This window comes from Heptranchias perlo, chromosome 13 (assembly GCF_035084215.1).
Source record: "Heptranchias perlo isolate sHepPer1 chromosome 13, sHepPer1.hap1, whole genome shotgun sequence".
Classification (NCBI taxonomy): domain Eukaryota; kingdom Metazoa; phylum Chordata; class Chondrichthyes; order Hexanchiformes; family Hexanchidae; genus Heptranchias; species Heptranchias perlo.
The window spans coordinates 6,549,084-6,571,892 of record NC_090337.1 but is presented as its reverse complement, the minus strand read 5'-3'; the positions used below and the strand labels follow the sequence as shown (position 1 = coordinate 6,571,892).

At 48.9% G+C, this 22,809-nt stretch overlaps 1 long non-coding RNA gene across 1 annotated transcript; it reads left to right on the top strand.

Annotated features, from left to right (window-relative positions):
• Nucleotides 1–4,202: 4,202 nt before the first annotated feature.
• LOC137330969 (uncharacterized) lies at nucleotides 4,203–13,863 on the top strand. The gene is made up of 3 exons (XR_010965344.1): nucleotides 4,203–4,420; nucleotides 10,049–10,188; nucleotides 13,712–13,863. It is a non-coding gene; the product is annotated as an uncharacterized lncRNA (long non-coding RNA).
• Nucleotides 13,864–22,809: the final 8,946 nt, after the last annotated feature.

The window sequence follows — 22,809 nt, the reverse complement described above, 5'->3', positions numbered from 1 at the left end:
TCTCTCCCCTCCCCCCCCCTCTCTCCCCTCCCCCCCCCTCTCTCTCTCTCTCCCCTCCCCCCCCTCTCTCCCCTCCCCCCCCCCTCTCTCTCTCTCTCCCCTCCCCCCCCCTCTCTCTCTCCCCTCCCCCCCCTCTCTCCCCTCCCCCCCCTCTCTCTCTCCCCTCCCCCCCCTCTCTCCCCTCCCCCCCCCTCTCTCTCTCCCCTCCCCCCCCTCTCTCTCTCCCCTCCCCCCCTCTCTCTCTCTCCCCCCTCCCCCCCCTCTCTCTCTCTCTCCCCTCCCCCCCTCTCTCTCTCTCTCCCCTCCCCCCCTCTCTCTCTCTCTCCCCTCCCCCCCCCTCTCTCCCCTCCCCCCCCCTCTCTCTCTCTCTCCCCTCCCCCCCCCTCTCTCCCCTCCCCCCCCTCTCTCTCTCTCTCCCCTCCCCCCCCCTCTCTCTCTCCCCTCCCCCCCCTCTCTCCCCTCCCCCCCCCTCTCTCTCTCCCCTCCCCCCCCTCTCTCCCCTCCCCCCCCTCTCTCTCTCCCCTCCCCCCCCTCTCTCTCTCTCTCCCCTCCCCCCCTCTCTCTCTCTCTCTCTCCTCCCCCCTCTCTCTCTTCCCCCCCCTCTCTCTCTTCCCCCCCCCTCTCTCTCTTCCCCCCCCCTCTCTCTCTTCCCCCCCCCTCTCTCTCTTCCCCCCCCCTCTCTCTCTTCCCCCCCCCCTCTCTCTCTTCCCCCCCCCCTCTCTCTCTTCCCCCCCCCCTCTCTCTCTTCCCCCCCCCCCTCTCTCTCCTCCCCCCCCTCCTCTCTCCCCCTCCCCCCTCTCTCTCCTCCCCCCCTTCTCTCTCCCCCTCCCCCCCTTCTCTCTCCCCCTCCCCCCCTTCTCTCTCCCCCTCCCCCCCTTCTCTCTCCCCCTCCCCCCCTTCTCTCTCCCCCTCCCCCCCCTTCTCTCTCCCCCTCCCCCCCTTCTCTCTCCCCCCTCCCCCCCTTCTCTCTCCCCCTCCCCCCCTTCTCTCTCCCTCTCCCCCCCTTCTCTCTCCCTGTGACTCTCTTCTCTCTCCCTGTGACTCTCTTCTCTCTCCCTGTGACTCTCTTCTCTCCCCTCTCTCCCTGTGACTCCCCCTCTCCCTCTCTTCTCCCCCCTCTCCCTCTCTTCTCCCCCCTCTCCCTCTCTTCTCCCCCCTCTGTGACCCCCCCCCCCTGTCTCTCTCTGTGACCCTCTCTCCCTCCCACGCTCTCCCTCACTGCCCCGTGAGCGGAAACTGACCAGCCTCCCGCCTGTGTAACTGACCCGGGTAACCCCGATATGAGGAAATTGACAAACTTGGCAGGAAAGGGCGGGAAACCAAGACAGCGTCTTTCTGTTTCTTTATCGTAAACAATTTTACAACACCAAGTTATAGTCCAGCAATTTTATTTTAAATTCACAAGCTTTCGGAGATTTTCTCCTTCCTCAGGTAAATGTTTCAAGATCTTGAAACATTTACCTGAGGAAGGAGAAAATCTCCGAAAGCTTGTGAATTTAAAATAAAATTGCTGGACTATAACTTGGTGTTGTAAAATTGTTTACAATTGTCAACCCCAGTCCATCACCGGCATCTCCACATCATGTTTCTTTATCAACAGCCTTAAAGATCCGGAGCCTCCTCCTCGGCCAGTGCTTAGCAGTGGGATGGATTCACACTTTCCCCCAATTTGCTGCGGTCCCACCTCCAGAGACTGAGCTCACAGATTCTGCTGCAGCGCACGCCTATTTAAAGGGCATTGCCTTCCGGGGAGAAAAAGTTGGCCGATTTTTATTTTGCCTGGCTGCAAAAATCATACAACAAATTATAGAATCATGCAGTACAGAAGGAGGCCATTCGGCCCATCGTGCCTGTGCAGGCTCTTTAAAGGAGCGATCCAATTAGTCCCACTCCCCCGCTCTTTCCCCATAGCCCTGCAAATATTTTTCTTTTCAAGTATTTATCCAATTCCCTTTTGAAAGTTACTATTGAATCTGCTTCCACCGCTCTTTCAGGCAGCGCATTCCAGATCTTAACAACTGCGGTAATTCTGATATTATTTGCTCAGTCAATTGTCTGACACACACACACACGGAAACCTGGGTTAGGTGGTAGCACTCTCACCTTTGGCTCTGTGCCCCTTACCATTAATTTCAGCTCATAATTCAGGCTGACACTCCCAGTGCAGTACTGAGGGAGGTGCTGCACTGTCAGAGGTACCGTTTTTCGGATGCGACGTCAAACGTCTGCCCTCTCAAATGGATGTGAACGATCCCATGGCCACTATTTCGAAGAAGAGCAGGGGAGTTCTCACCTGAAGCGTTTTGGGACGTCCTGGAGAGCGACTACGCACAGGTCCTGGGGGGGAAGTCTGGGGACCGGGGAGATGCCACTTTCTCGGCTGAAGAAGGGGGAATCTCCACCACTTAACAACTGGCCCCCGGTCTCCCTCCTCAGCACGGATTACAAGATCTTTGCCAGGACGATGTCTGCTCGCCTTGGCACCGTGCTGGCCCACGTGATCCATCCTGACCAGTCCTACACCGTCCCTGGCCGGAGAATCCACGCCAACATCCACCTGGTCCGGGACCTGATCACCATTCCCAGAGGGCTGGTCTGTCGGTCGCCTTCCTTTCCCTGGATCAGGAGAAGGCGTTCGACAGGGTGGGTCTCGTAAATTTATTCAGGTTCGGGTCTCATGTCTACACTCGGATCCCATTCTGTACGCTGGCGCGGGCTGTCTGCTAAGGGTTAATGGATCTTTGACGGCCTCCCCCCTTCATTTTGGGAGAGGAGTGGGTCAAGCCCCATGTCCAGCCGATTGTACACAATCTGCGTAGAGCCTTTCCTGCGCCCCTTGTGGAAGAGATTGTCGGGACTGGCTCTGTGCAAGCCGGGTGCAGAGGTGATCCTTTCGCTGGCCTTTTGCGCATCCCCGATTTTCATCGCTCCACCATTGGCGGCCGTGCCTTCAGCTGCCTTGACCCTAAGCTCTGGAATTCCCTCCCTAAACCTCTCCGCCTCTCTATCTCTCTCTCCTCCTTTAAGATGCTCCATAAAACCTACCTTTTTGACTAATATCTCCTTATGTGGCTCGGTGTCAAATTTTGTTTGATAATCGCTCCTGTGAAGCACCTTGGGATGTTTTACTACGTTAAAGGCGCTATATAAATGCAAGTTGTTGTTGTTACGCTGACGACACGCTCCTCATGGTCACGGATCCCGCTGACTTGCGGAGGGTGCACGAGTGCCAGCGAGTGTAGTCTGCCGCGTCCTCCACGGGAATCAACTGAGATAAATGCTCCGGACTCCTGGTGGGTCAGTGACGGGTGGACTCCCTGCCGGAGGAGCTTCGGCCTTTTGCCTGGAGCACCACGCACCCCAGGGAGCTGGGATTCTACCTTAGCCCTGCCGAGGAAGCCTGGTTGACGAACTGGCACGAGCTGGAGGCCAAAGTCACCGCTGGCCTAGGGCGCTGGACAGGACTGCTCCGAGTGTTATCCTCCAGGGCTCGAGTGCTGGTCATAAACCAGCTGGTGGCCGCCATGTTGTGGTACCGGTTGGTCACTTTGATCCCTCCTCTTGATTTTGCCGCCAAGATTCTGAAGAAGCTCGTTGACTTCTTCTGGGCCGAGAGGATGCACTGGGTCACTGCCGCGGTCCTGAGTCTCCCGCCTAGGGAGGGCGGTCAGGGGCTGGCGTGCGTCCGCACTCAGGTAGCGAGCGTCCGCCTTTGGGCCCTGCAGCAATACTTGTACGTTGAGGATCCTCCCAGATGGTGCGCACTGGCGACGGATTTCTTCCACCAGCCCCTGTCTATCACGTTGCCGGGAGGCCGGGGTCCTTGCGGGAGCTTCCTGTCCTTTACCAGCATCTGGTCAGGGTCTGGAATATGGCTGCCTCCACCCGGAGAACCTCCCCTGTCGGGCCATCCTGCAGGAGCCGCTGCTCAGGAATCAGCACCTCCGCTTTGGCGGCATGTGGCTGACAGATTGGAGGGCGCTGGCTGGTAAGGTAACCAGAGTCAGGGATGTCCCGGACGGTGGAGGAGCGGGCGGGTTGGTGCCAGAGACATTAGCAGCACGGATGTCCTGGCGCTTTGTCCGGTCCGCGGCCAGAGCCGTCCGGGCGTTGAAAGTGGCGCTCGACCCTGACTCCGTGTGTCGAGGAAGCTCGAGCGTGTGGAGCTATCCCGTCCAATCTGACCCCTGCTCGGACAGAATTTCTCATTGGCGCCAGGCCGTGAAACCTCCCTCACGGGTCTGCTCCTGGGCCTGACCAAGCTGGCCATGGGGGCGGTCACTCCGACTGCCTGCCTCTCTTCCGCGACCTTGTCCACGCTCAAGTGGCCCTGGAGAAGGAGCACACGATGTCAGCCGGTACACTGAGGCCTTCCAGGACAGGCGGACACTACAGGATCCCGTGGCATGGTGGATAATAGGTAATAACATTATTATTAAAGTATATAAGTTTCCTTTGTTGTATAGTTTAGTTCCTTATTAGTCGTGCCCCTCTAAAAAGGGGACATTTTCGTTTGGTGTTTGTTTGATGTCACTGGGGCAACCCAGTGTCTCCTTATTGGTTAGTTAGAAAAGGCAGTCTCTGATGTAGTCCTCAACTATTTAAAGGGCCATTGCCTGCCTATTTAAAGGGCCATTGCCTGCCGGGGTGAAAAATATTGGTGATTTTCTTTTTTGTCTGGCTGCAAAAAATATACAACAAGCAGGGTAAATCAGATATTATTTGGTCAGTCCATTGTCTGACACACACGCACACAGGGAAACCTGGGTCAGGTGGTAATACTCTGGTCTCTGGGTCTCTGCCCCTTACCATGAGTTTCAGCTCACAATCCAGGCCGACACTTCCAGTGCCAGTACTGAGGGAGTGCTGTGCTGTTGGAGGTGCTGTCTTTCGGATGAGACATTAAATTGAGAGCCCTGTCTGCCCTCTCAGGTGGATGTAAAAGATCCCGTGGCCAGTGTTACCTCTAATTTGTTTTGGCCATGTGCAGAATTAATTTAGATTTGTGCATCGATATAAAGGCTGTGTGCACTGCCGTTAAAAAAAAAATCACAACTTTAAATAGAACATCTTTTGAGAAAATATTATTCAGGGTAAATAACTAACAGAACAAATGTACAAAATAATGGAGAATTGCAACAATTTAGTGTTATATTGGCTGATAAATTCATATAATTTATGAAATGGGTTTCTTAAGTTGCACTAGGATTGAGCAGCCCAGTCTCGTTATATTTTATTAAAAATTATCTGATGGGAACGATTCCAATCAGCTTTTTGTTGAAACAGCTTAATGACTCTGATTCAAACAGTAATAAATCGTGTGCAATCAGAATTTTTAAATTGAGTCAAATACAAAACAGCTGTCAAATTAGTTAGTGTGAATTCGGGGATAGGGAACAGTTTAATTAAAACCCCCCCACCCTTGAATCCTCAGCAGGGTTTAAAAAATTAATGTATTACAATTGTACATCTTGCAGGTCTCACTAGTTTTGACCTCTGTGTAAGGCAGGGAGCAGTTTGGACATGAAAAACCTGAACTGAGGGAGACAACGGACAAAGATAAAAAGAGACAATCCTTGGGGCAACTCAGGGCTTTTGATAGCAGTTGTGTAAAACAATTTAAATCAACTTCATTGTTTTGATTACAATGTACCAATGTGATTGGAAAGTATATTTCAGCACAACTGTAGAAAGATCATTAATAACAGTATTACACATGATCTGTGTCAGAGTTACTAATTTGTAAAAATGAAAATGTAAATTGATAAACGATTATTACAGTATGTCACGTAATATGGGTTCATTTGTAGTTTACTTCACAAGCTAATGTCGAATAGGATGGTGACAAAAACTGTTAATTGCACTAATCGTAGATTCCCTCCAATGTTATTTGCTTCCAATGCCTTAAATATATTTGTCTTTAGACTAAAGTAACAATTCTCCACAATCCGCACTGGAGGTGAAAAGCTTTCATTTAATTGAACGCATCTCCTCACTGAATCTTTACTGAATCCTCGTGTGCTGAAGTTTTCTGATTGGAAACTCAGATCAGTTATATCATGAAGGGATGGAAATGTGTATATAATATATATATATATATATATATATATATGTATGTATTTCCACTGGTTGGGGATTCTAGGAGTAGGGGGCACAGTCTAAAAATTAGAGCCAGACCTTTCAGGAGCGAGATTAGAAAACATTTCTACACACAAAGGGTGGTAGAAGTTTGGAACTCTCTTCCACAAACGGCAATTGATGCTAGCTCAATTGCTAAATTTAAATCTGAGATAGATAGCTTTTTGGCAACCAAAGGTATTAAGGGATATTGGCCAAAGGCAGGTATATGGAGTTAGATCACAGATCAGCCATGATCTTATCAAATGGCGGAGCAGGCACGAGGGGCTGAATGGCCTACTCCTGTTCCTATGTTCCTATGTAAACTTTTAGAGTTTTTGTCCAATGAATGAATACATATATAAACATTTACACTATTTATCCTATATACACTATTTCTTTAATATACTTTATATGTATATACATTTACACTATTTGTACAATGAATATATATATATGTATATCTCCATCCATCGGACAGTATACTATTTGTGGACACCGGTCTCTGAGCAGCTGGACCACTGACCTACAAAGTGATTGGCAGCTGATGTCACCTCAGCAGCGCCTCCACCAGAGAGCGCAGGTTCGGTGCACGGACGGAATGATTACGTGCGCGGCACATAACAAACCGCTGTGCAGCCGCGCACGAGCGCAGCTCGGAGGGAACGGTGCCCGCGGCCACTATTTCAAAGACGAGCGGGGGCGTTCTTCCCTGAAGCGCTTTGGGACGTCCTGAGGTCGTGAAAGGCGCTACATAAATGGGAATTCTTTCTTTCTTTCTTCCTGTTGAGGTGATGCAGGTGGACCCCACTGATCTCATGGCCCAATGTCCTGATTATCACTCCTCCCTCAACCAGCTGGTTCATCCCATTGCTGTTTGAAGGCCCTTGCTGTGCGCAAAATGGCGAAATGCTTTACAGCCAATGAAGTGCTTTTGAAGTGTAGTCATTGTTGTGATGTAGGAAACGCGGCGGCCAATTTGCGCACAGCAAGATCCCACAAACAGCAACGAGATAAATGAGCAGATAATCTGTTTTAGTGATGTTGGTTGAGGGATAAATATTGGCCAGGACACCAGGGAGAACTCCCCTGCTCTTCTTCAAAATAGTGGCCATGGGATCTTTTACATCCGCCTGAGAGGACAGACGGGGCCTCAATTTAACGTCTCACCTGAAAGATATTAATCAGTAGCACTGTGACTGTCCATTCATCCCACTACACCTCCAGAGATCAGGTCTGTATTCTGTTAGGAACTGAAACTTCCCACTAAATTCCTTGCTGCCAGGTGTATTTCTTTTTAAAAACAATTTTTTTACTTAAAAAAACAACTTTGAGCTCCCCTGATGGCTTGGTACATAAAAATGTCGATGTTTCGTCTGTGAATCTGTCAGCCCCAGACTCGACTATTCCAATATTGTTCAGGCCGGCCTCCCAATCTCCACCCGACATAAACTTCAGCTCATCCAAAACTCTGCTGCCCGTATCCTATCCTGCATCAAGTCCCTTTCACCCTTGGCCTTGTTGACCTACATTGGTTCCCGGTTCCCCGATAGCCTCAAATTTAAATGCTCATCCTCATGTTTAAATCTCTTCCTATCTCTGTAACCTCTTCCACCCCTGTAATCCTCCCCCCACCCCCGACATGAACCTTCCACGCCTCCAACTTTTGCGTTGTGCATTCCCCCTTCCTTCGCCCCACTTCCTGTAGCCCTGCCACTGAAGCCTCAAGCTCTGGAATTCCCTCCCTATACCCCTCCACCTCTCCGCCTCGCTCTCCTTCAAGACCCTCCTTAAAACCCACCTCTTTGAGCAATCTTTTGGTCACCCCTCCTAATATCTCCTTCTTTGACTGGTATCTAAGTGCTTTGGGATGATTTTCTAGTTAAAGGTGCTATATAAATGCAAGTTGTTTTCGTTGATGTAGAATTGCAAAGTCATCCTTGCATTTATCTTATCATAAGAAAACATCTCAAAGTGTTTCACACACTGAATTATCTTTGAAGTCAGACAGCTGAATGGTTGAGGCAGTGCATGACCCTCATCTGTTTCTTTTCAAACTTCTCCCCCACTTGCCCCCTCCCCCATTTCATTTACCACAACTCATCTACGTTACGTTAATAAAAGGGGAGAATCTGACAGAATGGAAAACTGCATCTGGCCGCATTTTAAAAAAATATCCGTCACCACAGACGTGTGTTAAAAATACTGTGACTTACATAGTGCATCTCTAAAACACCTACTGTGCACAGTTCTGGTCATATTATAAAAAGGATATAGAGGCACCAGAGAAGGTGCAAAAACTATTTACACGGACGATACCAGAACAGAGAGGTTATACCTACCAGAAACATTTCAACGGGCTGGGGCTCTTTTCTCTAGGAAGGAGAAAGCTGAGGGGTGACCTGATAGAGGTCTTTAAAATTATCAAAGGGTTTGATAGGGTAGACGTAGAGAAGATGCTTCCACCTGTGGGGGAGACCAAAACCAGAGGCCATAAATATAAGACAGTCACTAATAAATCCAATAGGGAATTCAGGAGAAACTTCTTTACCCAGAGAGTGGTGAGAATGTGGAACTCACTACCACAAGGAGTAGTTGAGGCGAATATCATAGATGCATTTAAGGGGAAGCTAGATAAACACATGAGGGAGAAAGGAATAGAAGGATATGCTGATAGGGTGAGATGAGGTAGGGAGGGAGGAGGCTCGTGTGGAGCATAAACACCGGCATGGACCTGTTGGGCTGAATGGCCTGTTTCTGTGCTGTACATTCTATGTAAGTGCAGTGATTGTTGTTATGTAGCCCAACATGTGTACTGTGTCAGAATGTCCCAGGTTTGATTCGAAGTCTGTGCTGAGTGATGCTTTGGCAGCAGGAGAGACACTAAGATTGACCCTTTGGCCATTGAGGTGAAAAAAACTCCACCAGGATTCCCACTCCTGATCCCTATCCAGCCGCATCTGCCGGAAAGTGGACGCCAGGTGAGAACGGAATGTGACTCTTGTCACAGTTGAATAACCTGCCGAGACTCAGTGTTCTGACTCACACGTTACTTAGAGAGTGGCCGTGGGACTGTACTGCACCCTGTGTCACATCTCCAGGAGAATGAAGAAAGATAGAACCCACATAGCACCTTTCACGAACTCAGGATGTCCCAAAGTGCTTTAAAGCCAATGAAGTGTAGTCACCGTTGTAATGTAAGAAACGGAGCAGCCAATTTGCACACAGCAAGATCCCACACATAATGTGATAAATGATCAGATAATCTATTTTAGTGATGTTGATGGAGAGATAAATAATGGTCAGGACACTGGGAACTCCCCTGCTCTTCTTCAAACAGTGTCACGGGATCTTTTACACCCTCGTGAGAGGGCAGATACGGCCTGGGTTTAACGTCTCATCTGAAAGACACCTCTGGCAGTGCAGCACTCCCTCAGTACTGTACTGAAGTTTCAGCCTAGATTATGTGCTCGAATCTCTAGACTGGGGCTTGAATCCATGACCTTCTAAATCAGAGGCGAGATTGCCAACACTGAGTAAAGGCTGACGCCTTAAGGGAGAAGCCTGTGTTTATCGGCTGCGTCTAGTGACACCCCAATGCCCTGCCAGAATGGAGATGATTGGGTAATTCCTCCATCAGTCACATAATTTGTATTACATAACTATCCTCCATTCACTGCAACTTTGCTGGAGAAAGTACCCGACTTTTATCGGGAGAAGTTGCTGTAGTTTCAGTCATGAGTTCTGTTTGCTGTAGTTTGTAGAGACTCTTTTTACATAGACTCTGTTTGCTGTCGTGCGCTGTTTAAATAGACTTTGCTGTAAAATAAACTCTTTGCCGTGAGTCCTGCCGTGTTGCCCTACCTCCAACTCATTGGCTGACACAGCGGTGTCAGTGGGAACTCTGATGTTTTTCTTGCTGTCACTCCAGTCACAGGTGACACTCCCACAGTGAGGAATGTTTACAGAGTCACATCGTGACCAATCACAACAACACCAGCTCCTTAACTTCCAGGTGACGATCCCCTGAGCCAGAATCGACTGGATCTCGGGAGATTTCTTGGGAGGAGGGTAAGTGGTTTGTTTATTTATTGACGTGCAGGCCCCTTTCTCCAGGAATCCATCACACTGTCAATTGGAAGGCTGACTCACCCGTCACTGGCTAGTCGTAAATACCGCTGCATCTTTCCTTTCTCCTCAGCTGAACACTTCCTCATGTAATATACTGTTCGATGTGATGTGTCAAAAAAAAACCCTTTCTCAATTAATTGACCCCCTTACACAGATACAGGCCATGGGATTTCGGGCACGGTTGAATTTACAGCAAAACCAACCAGGAGGTGGATCGATACAATCATTTTGATGGAGTGCTCTTTGCGATTTTTTTTTTCTAATGTAGGCTCCCAAAGGTTCTGCTCTGTCAGCAAAATAACAATTAAAGGGCTCAGGCAGGAAATCATTCCTCAAAGCTGCAGCCGCGATTTGTTTGCTTCATGCAGTAGAGATCGGCGGGGCTATCGGATAGCTCCCAGTGACCCTCGAGGTAACCGGCTGTACCCTCCTCCCCCTCTACTGGCCCTGTGGGTAAATGCCGAGTGTCAGCCTAGGCCCAGTGCAGACTTTTCTGACTTGCTTGTTTATGGAGATTTACTTTTTGTAAGTAGATGCCTTATGACTTGTGTGAGGAGTTAAGAGGATTTGGGCGTGCCAGGCTGACACTATTCACACACCACCCTCTTCATTGGCTGCACTCTTCTGACCAATCACCTCCACTTCTTTGAGGAAGTAACATCCCAAGTGAACTGTTTGGAAGCCCTCTGCCAACAGCAACACCAACCTGCATTTATATAGCGCCTTTAACGTAGTAAAACGTCCCAAGGCGCTTCACGGGAGCGATTATCAAACAAATTTGACGCCGAGCCACATAAGAAGATAATAAGACAGGCTTGATCACGGAGGTCGGTTTTAAAGAGAGTTTTAAAGGAGGAGAGAGAGGTAGAGAGGCGGAGAAGTTTAGGGAGGGAATTTCAGAGCTTAAGGCCCAGGCAGCTAAAGGCATTGGAGGAAGATGGTGAAGCGATTAACATCGGGGATGCTCAAGAGGCCAGAATTGGAGGAGCGCAGAGATCTCGGAGGGTTGTAGGGCTGGAGGAGGTTACAGAGATAGGGAGAGGCGAGGCCATGAAGGGATTTGAACACAAGGATGAGAATTTTAAAATCGAGGTCAGCGAGCACAGGTGAGTTAGGATACGGGCAGCAGAGTTTTGGATGAGCTTAAGTTTCTGGAGAGTGCAAGGTGGGAGGCAGGACAGGAGAGCATTGCAATAGTCGAGTCTAGAGGTAACAAAGGCACGGATGAGGGTTTCAGCATCAGATGAGATGAGGCAGGGGTGGAGACGGGCGATGTTACAGAGGTGGAAGTAGGCGGTCTTAGTGATGGAGCGGATATGGGGTCGGAAACTCATCTCAGGGTCAAATAGGACGCCAGGGTTGTGAACGGTCTGGTTCAGCCTCAGACAGTGATCAGGGAGAGGGATGGGGTCAGTGGCGAGGGAACGGAGTTTGCAGCGGGGACCAAAGACAATGGCTTCGGTCTTCCCAATATTCAGTTGGAAGAAATCGCTGCTCGTTCAGTATTGGATGTGGGACAAACAGCGTGACAAATCAGAGATGGTGGAGGGGTCGAGAGAGGTAGTGGTGAGGTAGAGCTGGGCGTCATCAGCGTATCTGTCGAACCTGACATGTTTTCGGACGATGTCGCTGATGGGCAGCATGTAGATGAGAAATAGGAGGGGGCCAAGGATAGATCCTTGGGGGACTCCAGAGGTAACGGTGTGGGAGTGGGAAGAGAAGCCATTGCAGATGATTCTCTGGCTACGACTGGATGGATAAGAATGGAACCAGGCCAGCGCAGTCCCACCTGGCAGGACGACGGAGGAGAGGCATTGGAGGAAGATGGTGTGGTCAACCGTGTCAAAGGCTGCAGACAGGTCGAGAAGGATGAGGAGGGATAGTTTACCACGGTCACAGTCACAGAGGATGTCACTTGTGACTTTGATAAGGCCCGTTTCAGTGCAGTGGCAGGGGTGGAAACCTGATTGGAGGGATTCAAACATGAAATTGCAGGAAAGATGGGCACAGATTTGGGAGGCGACAACATGTCCAAGGACTTTGGAGAGGAAAGGGAGGTTGGAGATGGGGTGATAGTTTGCAAGGACAGAGGGGTCAAGGGTGGGTTTTTTGAGGAGGGGTGTGATGACAGCAGATTTGAAGGGGAGGGGGACAGTACCTGCGGAGAGGAGTCCATTAACAATATGAGCTAACGTGCCGTGATGTTCCTTGACTTCCAGAAGGCTTTTCACAAAGTTCCACATGAAAGGCTATTAATTAAACACAAAGATGCGGACATTCACCGTAATGGATATGAAACAAGAGAGCTTGTATTGGAGGCAGTGCAGAGAAGAGCCACAAATCTGATCCCCAAGGTTCGGGATCTGAGTTATGAGGAAAGAATGGAGATATTAGAGGTCATAAATATAAGATAGTCACTAATAAATCCAATAAGGAATTCAGAAGAAACTTCTTCACCCAGAGAGTGGTGAGAATGTGGAACTTGCTATCACATGGAGTAGTTGAGGTAAATAGCGTAGATGCATTTAAGGGGAAGCGAGATAAACACATGATGGAGAAAGGAATAGAAGGTTATGTTGATAGGGTGAGATGAAGCAGAGTGGGCGGAGGCTCGTGTGGAGCATAAACACCAACGTGGACCTGTTGGATTGAATGGTCTGTTTCTGTGCTATAAAATTCTATGTCATTTTCAGCCAGGAAAGGGGATACCTGAGAGATGATCTTATAGCCGTAGATAAGCTTGTTAAGGGTATAGAAATCATATAGATTTATTTCAGAAAATAACATTTTGGGATCCAGTATCTGAGTAATTTGAGTCATGACATGTGGTGAGTGTAACAGGCTCGGGAGGAAGAGGTGACTTTGGACCTGTGGTTCCCAAATCTCTCCACTCCTGGGGGTTTTCCTCGCCTCATGTCTGGGTCTGTTGTAAACTAATTGATAGAGATTGATTGCTATGATTAGTCAACAACTCCATTATCGTTGTATCCTGCGACCACCAGGATGGTAGAAGGCAAACTGGACGGACCTTGGTCTTTGTTCGTCTAGTTGTCCCTCTGTTCCTATGGACGCCAGTGTCTGTGTCACTCTCCGTAGCCATACCGTTCCTGGTCTCCAAGTAATACCCAACGTCAGTGCCAGCATTGGTATCCGTATCACTCGCATTGCTCCTGACCATTTGGGTGGAAATGAGGATATGTGGGCATTGTTTGAAGGCAGGAGTGAGCTTGGCCGTGATGCCCCCATAGTTGAATAGGCTGTCGACACTCACTATCAAGATTCACAGATGAAGATAAGACAACTTGACCAAAGTATATGCAGGCTGCAAGTGTCCTTGAAACTGTAGTCTGGCAACGAGGCAAAAACAAGACAATCGAATCAGACACCGGCTAATTTTCCAACTGATGAGGGTTGAAGTTTCATTAACTTTATCCTGAAAATGACATTTTTCTTTTGATTACAGCATGGAGATAATGAGATTCTATCGAGCTGAAAACAAGAAGAGATCGTGCCTCAAGAAATTCTTCATCCAGTTTTTGCACTGTTGGAAGGGTCTGCGCGTTCGAAAAGCCCCAGGGGATGGTGCTGACCTTTCTCTTTGTAATAAATAAATGATTTTCCTCCTCTCCAGTTTGTACCGAATCGCGCACTCAGTTTTTCAATTCAAAGCTTCATTTGTGACCTTAACACTCCTGGTTTTCATTTGGTGCCTTTGTTGTGATTGTTTTTTTCTGTCGATTTGAAACCCCTACTCGCATGGGATGGGGGGAATTATGGGATGGATGGAGTTATGGGATGGGTGGAATTATCGGATGGGGAATTATGGGATGGGGAATTATGGGATGGATGGAGTTATGGGATGGGTGGAATTATGGGATGGGGAGTTAAAGGATGGGGAGTTAAGGGATGGGGAATTATGGGATGGATGGAGTTATGGGATGGGGAGTTATGGATGGGTGAAATTATGGGATGGTGGAATTATGGGATGGATGAAGCTATGGGATGGTAGAGTTATGGGGATGGGTGGAATTATGGGATGGGTGGATTCATGGGACGAGTGGAATTATGGGATGGATGGAATTATGGGATGGTTGAAATTATGGGATGGATGGTGTAATGGGATGGGTGTAATTATGGGATGGATAGGGACATTGGATGACCTGACGAGGAAGGGTCTCCACATTTGGCAGTTGCATCCCTGGAGTTCTGCAGCCTTTTTTCCACGATTTGTTGGGGATATTTTTCCTTCGGATATCTGCAGTTTTCCTCACCAAAGTGCAATGAGTCTCTGAACCCCAGAACGTTTGGACCTCCCGACCCCTCTCAAGGAGAGCAGAAGGAGAAAGGAGCAGCAATGGTCATTCCTATATTCATCTTTTTAATGATGGAAGAAGATGACGAGGAGAGGCTGGGGCGAGTCACCAGGCAAAGAGACTACGACAACAACTGGCATTTATCACAGTAATATCATAGCATGATACAGCACAAAAGGAGGACATTTGGTCCATTGTGTCTGCTCCTGATCTTTGAAAGATCTATCCAATTAGTCCCACTCCCCCGCTCTTTCCCCATAGCCCTGCAAATTTCTTCCCTTCAAGTATTTATTCAGTTCCCTTTTGAAAGTTACTATTGAATCTGCTTCCACCGCCCTTTCAGGCAGCGCATTCCAGATCATAACAACTCGCTGTGTAAAGAAATGTTTTCTCACGTGGCCTCTGGCTCTTTTATCAATCGCCTTAAATCTGTGTCCTCTGGTTACTGACCCTCTGGCCACTGGAAACAGTTTCTCCTTATTTGCTCTATCAAAACCCTTCATGATTTTGAACACCTCTATCAAATCTCCCCTTAACCTTCTCTGCTCTAAGGAGAATAATCCCAGCTTCTCCAATCTCTCCACATAACTGAAGTTCCTCATCCCTGGCACCATTCTAGTAAATCTCCTCTGCACCCTCTCCAAGGCCTTGACATCCTTCCTAAAGTCTGGTGTCCAGAATTGAACACAATGCTCCAGCTGAGGCCTAACCAGTGTTTTATAAAGGTTTAGCATAACTTCCTTGCTTTTGTACTCTATGCCTCTATTAATAAAGCCCAGGATCCCATATGCTTTTTTAACAGCCTTCTCAACTTGTCCTGCCACCTTCAAAGATTTGTGTACATACACCCCCAGGTCTCTCTGTTATTGCACTTTAATATTGTACCCTTTAGTTTATATTGCCTCTCCTCGTTATTCCTACCAAAATGTATCACTTCACACTTCTCTGCATTAAATTTCATCTGCCATGAAATTTTATACAGTGCCATTAACATAGTAAAATGTCTCAAGGCACTTCAGAGGAGGGAAATCAGACAAAATCTGACACCGAGCCACACAAGGAGATTTTAGGACAGGTGACTTAAAGCTTGGTGAAAGAGCAACTTAAAGGAGAGAGAAGTAGAGAGAATTCCAGAGCTGAAGGCACGGCCACCTATGATGGAGTGATGAAAATCAGACGAGCAGCACATGTCATGACTGGGCTTCACAGAAGAAGCAAATGGCCACCTGCGTGGGATTCTGCAGGCAGACCTCATGCAGAGCCTATCATGTCCCACCCGAAAGACAGCACCTCTGACAATGTAGCACTCCCTCAGTGCTGGCACTGGGAGTGTCGGCCTAGAGTTTGTGCTCAGGTCTCCTGGAGTGGGAATTGAACCCGTGACCTTCTAGATTCAGAGGTGAGAGTGCGACCCACTGAGCCAGTGGAAAGCTGGCCAGCGTTCCTGCTCCTGGCTGGCACCCAGTCACACCCACCGGGTCTGGTGAGGACAGGATCGGGCTCAGTTATAGAATCATAGAAGTTACAACATGGAAAACAGGCCCTTCGGCCCAACATGTCCATGTCGCCCAGTTTATACCACTAAGCTAGTCCCAATTTCCTGTTGTGATGCCTCCCGACGGTAGAATAGTCCGCGGACACTCGCAGCCCAGGTTCACCCACAGAGAGTGGCCGCAAACGGGGGTAATTAAAGGAAACCCGTGTCCCGATTTTGAGTCGGGGCGGGAGTGCGGTGCGCGGACGCTGGCGCGAGCTCGATTGGTGGCATCCCGCGAGTAACGGAGAGGTTTTAACTGCCGCTCCTTGTTTCCACGGCGGGGAGTCAGGATCCCCACCCGAACCCAGCGGGAACGGCTACCCAGGCCGGCGGGCGGGAGCTGGAAACCGAGCGGCAGGAGGCCATTGCCGGGCAGGGGTGGCCCGGGGTCTCCTTGCGCGGTCCCCGGAGGGTCACTCCTGCTCCATGAGGAAACCATTACCCCGTGGCTCTCGTGCCTCTAGGATCAGAAGGTCGTGGGTTCGAGTCCCACTCCAGAGCACATAATCCAGGCCGGCACTCCCAGTGCAGTACCGAGGGAGTGCTGCACTGTCGGAGGTGCCGTCTGCCCTCTCAGGTGGATGTAAAAGATCCCACGGCCACTATTTCGAAGAAGTGCAGGGGAGTTCTCCCCGGTGTTTTGGGCCAATGTTTATCCCTCAACCAACATCACTAAAGCCGATTATCTGGTTATTACCACATTGCTGTTCGTGGGATCTTGCTGTGCACAAAATTTTCTGCTGCGTTTCTCGACAACAGTGACTACACTTAAAAAAAAAGTACCTCATTGGCCGTAAAGCGCTTTGGGACATCCTGAGGTCGTGAAATGGGAGTCCATTCCTTCTTTTTAAAACACCAGTGCGTGCCTGGGCCTCCTGGCCGAGCTCCCGTTCACCGCCTCGGCGGAGCCGACACTGTGCGCCACGTGCGCGGTCCAAAGTGAAAATTGCGCCGGGGTCCGCAATTGCGGATCCCCCAGCGTTTAAATGTTGATGAGCCCCTCCCCCCACTCCCCCTTCCGCAGACTGCCTGACGCTGACGAAAACACGGCAGTTAAAATGGCGGCGGGCAGCAACGTATCGGCAACGGTAAGATGAGAGCCCAGCCGCCATTTTAACCGCCCGCCCGCCTTGTTTCCACCGGGCGGACGGGGTTAAAATCGACTCTCTGGAAACAAAAAAACCAGATCATTGTTAATCTCAGGCTTTAAACAATTCTCCAGGTGGGCCTCGCCTGCTCCATCTGGTGGGTCCGCCCGGAACTGCAAGCTACCGGCAAAATGGCCTTTGAACAGGAGATAGATTACATAGAATCACAACCGAGAAACAGGCCATTCGGCCCAACTGGTCCATGCCGGTGTTTATGTTCCACATGAGCCTCCTCCCTCCCTACTTCATCTCACCCTATCAGCATATCCTTCTATTCCTTTCTCCCTCGTTGTGGAGATGCCGGTGATGGACTGGGGTTGACAATTGTAAACAATTTTACAACACCAAGTTATAGTCCAACGATTTTGTTTTTAATCCCACAAGCTTTCGGAGGCTTCCTCCTTCCTCAGGTGAACGGTGTGGAAATAACATTTTCGAATCCTTCGCATTTTAAGATCACAGAACAATGCCTGGTGATTACTGCCCGTTGCCAAGGCAATCACAGTGAGCAGACAGAAAGGTGTCACCTAAAAAGGCCACCGAATATACAAACCCCCAAAAACAAAAGAGAGAGAGATAAGGAAGACAGTCAATGACCCGTTATATTAAAAACAGATAACATTTGTTCGCTGGTGGGGTTACGTGTAGTGTGACATGAACCCAAGATCCCGGTTGAGGCCGTCCTCATGGGTGCGGAACTTGGCTATCAATTTCTGCTCGACGATTTTGCGTTGTCGTGTGTCTCGAAGGCCGCCTTGGAGTACGCTTACCCGAAGGTCGGTGGCTGAATGTCCATGACTGCTGAAGTGTTCCCCGACAGGGAGGGAACCCTCCTGTTTGGCGATTGTTGCGTGGTGTCCGTTCATCCGTTGTCGCAGCGTCTGCATGGTCTCGCCAATGTACCATGCTCTGGGGCATCCTTTCCTGCAACGTATGATTGTAAACAATTTTACAACACCAAGTTATAGTCCAGCAATTTTATTTTAAATTCACAAGCTTTCGGAGGCTACCTCCTTCCTCAGGCGAACGATGTGGAAATGAAATCCTCGAAATGAAGTCGCATTTATAATTCACAGAACAATGCTTGGTGATTACAGACAGTTTTTTCAACTGCCCGTTGCCAAGGCAATCAGTGTGCAGACAGACAGGTGTTACCTGCCAGGCCTCAGAATATACAAATCACCAAAAAAAAACAACAAACAAAAAAAAATCAGAGATAGAGAGGTAGAAACATAGAAAAGACAGCAACTGACCCGTTATATTAAAAACAGATAACATTTGTTCGCTGGTGGGGTAACGTGTAGCGTGACATGAACCCAAGATCCCGGTTGAGGCCGTCCTCATGGGTGCGGAACTTGGCTATCAATTTCTGCTCGACGATTTTGCGTTGTCGTGTGTCTCGAAGGCCGCCTTGGAGTATGCTTACCCGAAGGTCGGTGGCTGAATGTCCTTGACTGCTGAAGTGTTCCCCGACAGGGAGGGAACCCTCCTGTTTGGCGATTGTTGCGCGGTGTCCGTTCATCCGTTGTCGCAGCGTCTGCATGGTCTCGCCAATGTACCATGCTCTGGGGCATCCTTTCCTGCAACGTATGAGGTAGACAACGTTGGCCGAGTCACAGGCTGTGGCGAGTACATTGGCGAGACCATGCAGACGCTGCGACAACGGATGAACGGACACCGCGCAACAATCGCCAAACAGGAGGGTTCCCTCCCTGTCGGGGAACACTTCAGCAGTCATGGACATTCAGCCACCGACCTTCGGGTAAGCATACTCCAAGGCGGCCTTCGAGACAAACGACAATGCAAAATCGTCGAGCAGAAATTGATAGCCAAGTTCCGCACCCATGAGGACGGCCTCAACCGGGATCTTGGGTTCATGTCACACTACACGTAACCCCACCAGCGAACAAATGTTATCTGTTTTTAATATAACGGGTCATTGACTGTCTTCCTTATCTCTCTCTCTCTCTTTTTTTGTTTTTGGGGGTTTGTATATTTGGTGGCCTTTTTAGGTGACACCTTTCTGTCTGCTCACTGTGATTGCCTTGGCAACGGGCAGTAATCACCAGGCATTGTTCTGTGATCTTAAAATGCGAAGGATTCGAAAATGTTATTTCCACACCGTTCACCTGAGGAAGGAGGAAGCCTCCGAAAGCTTGTGGGATTAAAAATAAAATTGTTGGACTATAACTTGGTGTTGTAAAATTGTTTACAATTTCTCCCTCGTGTGTTTATCGAGCTTCCCCTTAAATGCATCTATGCTATTCACCTCAACTACTCCTTGTGATAGCAAGTTCCACATTCTCACCACTCTCTGGGTAAAGAAGTTTCTCCTGAATTCCCTATTGGATTTATTAGTGACTCTCTTATATTTATGGCCCCTAGTTTTAAAATCCCCCACAAGTGGAAACACCTTCTCTACGTCTACCCTATCAAACCCTTTCATAATTTTAAAGACCTCTATCAGGTCACCCCTCAGTCTTCCCTTTTCTGGAGAAAAGAGCCCCAGCCTGCTCAGTCTTTCCTGGTAGTTATAACCTCTCAGTTCTGGTATCATCCTTGTAAATCTTTTTTGCACCTTCTCCAGTGCCTCTATATCCTGTTTGTAATTTGCCTTGACCCAAGTCTCAAACCATTTCACGTGAAATGAATTATTTTGAAATGATGTTATGTCGGTAAATGTCGTTTTGCACACAGAAAGATCCCACAAACGGGATTGAGATAAATGGCCAGGTAACCTGGTTGAGGGAACATAAGAAACATAGGAGCAGGAGTAGGCCATTCAGCCCCTCGAGCCTGTTCCGCCATTCAATTAGATCATAGCTGACCTGTATCTCAACTCCATATCCCTCGATACCCTTACCTAACAAAAATCTATCGATCTGCATCTTGAAAATTTCAATTGATCCCCAGCATCCACAGTCTTTTGGGGGAGTGAGTTCCAGATTTCCACTACCCTTTGTGTGAAAAAGAGCTTCCTGATTCCACTCCTGAACGTCATCCTAAACCGACCCTACAGACGCAAAACCAGATTACTAACCGCAATTCTCCAGATGAACTCCGAAGTGTCAGCCATGGTTCAGTGGGAGCACTCTCTCCCCTGATGTCAGTCGGTTGTGGGTTCAAGTTTGAGGAAGAGCAGGGGGAGTTCTCCCCGGGTGTCCTGGGCCAATATTTATCCCTCGACCAACATCAATAAAAAAAAGTTTATCTGGTCATTATCACATTACTGTTTGTGGGATCTTGCTGTGCGCAAATTGGCCGCCGCGTTTCCTACATTACAACAGTGACTGCACTTCAAAAGGTAATTCATTGGCTGTAAGTCCCTTTGGGACGTCCTGAGGTCATGAAAGGCGCTATGTAAATGCACACCTTTCTTTCTAAATGGCTTAGCTGTAATTTTAAGATTGTGCCCCTTTTTTCAGGACTTCACCATCAGAGAAGGGAGGAGTGTTGTCCTCGGACACCAGGGTAGCTCTGTTGATCAGCCAAACTCCCCGTAAGTACAGTTAATGTGCTCACACTGGCTTCCTACGTGTGTGCTGTTGCTACAGGGACGTGGACCCTTTTAAAAAACAATCGAGTTGGGGGCCTGTGGAAAAATAGCAGAATGTTATATCAGCGCACTAAGCGTTTACACCTGACCATCACCAATCAGGAGTCTACCTTCAGCTGGTCCGCAGTGCTCCTGGGCACTGTTGGCGATTGACTGTCCCACTCTGGACCTGAGCAGCTTTGACCTGTCGCTGGGGAGCTGTCAGTGTTCCTAATTGGCTCCAGATAACTCTGTAAACCAATGCTCTAACAGATACGGTGACCCAGGATGGAGAACAACAAACTTGCATTTATACAGCGCCTTTAACGTAGTAAAACGTCCCAAGGCGCTCCACAGGAGCGATTATCAAACAAAAATTGACAGCGAGCCGCACAAAAAAAAATATTTGGACGGGGGCTTGGTCACAGAGGTAGGTTTTAAGGAGCGTCTTAAAGGGGGAGAGAGAGGCAGTGAGGCGGAGAGGTTTAGGGAGGGAATTCCTGAGCGTAAGGCCTAGATAACTGAAGGCACGGCCGCCAGTGATGGAGCGATGAATATCGGGGATGTGCAAGAGGCCAGAATTGGAGGAACGCAGAGATCTCGGAGGGTTGTAGGGCTGGAGGAGGTTACAGAGATAGGGAGGGGAGGGGGCGAGGGTCACCAGGTCCTGGCAGTGGCAGAGACCGAATATCTCACATTGAAATATACAGACCTTGTAAAATCAGATATAAATATCACTATTTATATATCCTATACATTGTGTCATGGTCCCTCACTCAGCCCACCAATCACTGAAGGCACAGCTCCATCTTGTGTTCACATGCTCTACCATCATCCCAGAAAAATACTAATCTGTGGCAGGAATCTCTCAGTATCATCTCGAGGATCACAAGGCAGGTACATATGGGGGAGGTGATTCTGCCCATTCTAGCTCATCTGACCATAAAGAACCTACAGTCCACTTCCCCACCAGAGCATCGAAATCCTCTGAGTCAGAAGGTGGTGGGTTCGAGCCCCCACTCCAGAGACTTGAGGATAAAATCCAGGCTGACACCCCCAGTGCAGTACTGAGGGAGTGCTGCACTGTCGGAGGTGCCGTCCTTCGAGTGAGACGTTAAACCGAGGCCCCGTCTGCCCCTCTCAATTGGACGTAAAAGATCCCACGGGCACTATTTCTACATAGAGCAGGGGGAGTTCTCCCCGGTGTCCTGGACCAATATATATCCCTCAACCAACATCAGTAAAAAAAAAACAGACTATCTGGTCATTATCACACTGCTGTTTGTGGGATCTTGCTGTGCGCAAATTGGCTTCCTTGTTTCCTACGTTACAACAGCGACTACACTTCGAAAGTACTTCATTGGCTGTACATCGTTTTGGGACGTCCTGAGGTTGTGAAAGACGCTATAGAAATGCAAGTTCTTTCTTTGTGTGTCAGCCTAAACAGTGAGTGCCAGAAGGATATTAAGCCATGAGAGGCATCACAGCCAAACCCAATACTCACGTTACCCAACATGGATATGGACACAATGTTTGGTGTCCAAGATCAGGAACCCCGGCTGAGTTTTCTACTCTAACCTGGGGGCACTGAGGCCAAATACAGCTCCTTCCTCAGGCGACACCGGCTAAATCAGCAGAGAACGGCAGCCGAACCCAGGAGCTCGCAGGCTGTGTAATTCCACTGGTCACTGTATCCACTGAGCTAACGATTACGTTTGGCCCCCAGACGCCCCTAGTCAACAAATCCTTCCATAAATAATTAACGAGTTTTGTTTTAGCCGCACTGGTTGGGCCTCAGCTGGAGTATTGTGTCCAATTCTGGGCACCAGACTTTAGGAAGGATGTCAAGGCCTTAGAGAGGGTGCAGAGGAGATTTACTAGAATGGTGCCAGGGATGAGGGACTTCAAGTATGTGGAGAGACTAGAGAAGCTGGGGTTGTTCTCCTCAGAGCAGAGACGGTTAAGGAGAGATTTGATAGAGGTGTCCAAAATCATGATAGTTTTTGACAGAGTAAATAAGGAGAAACT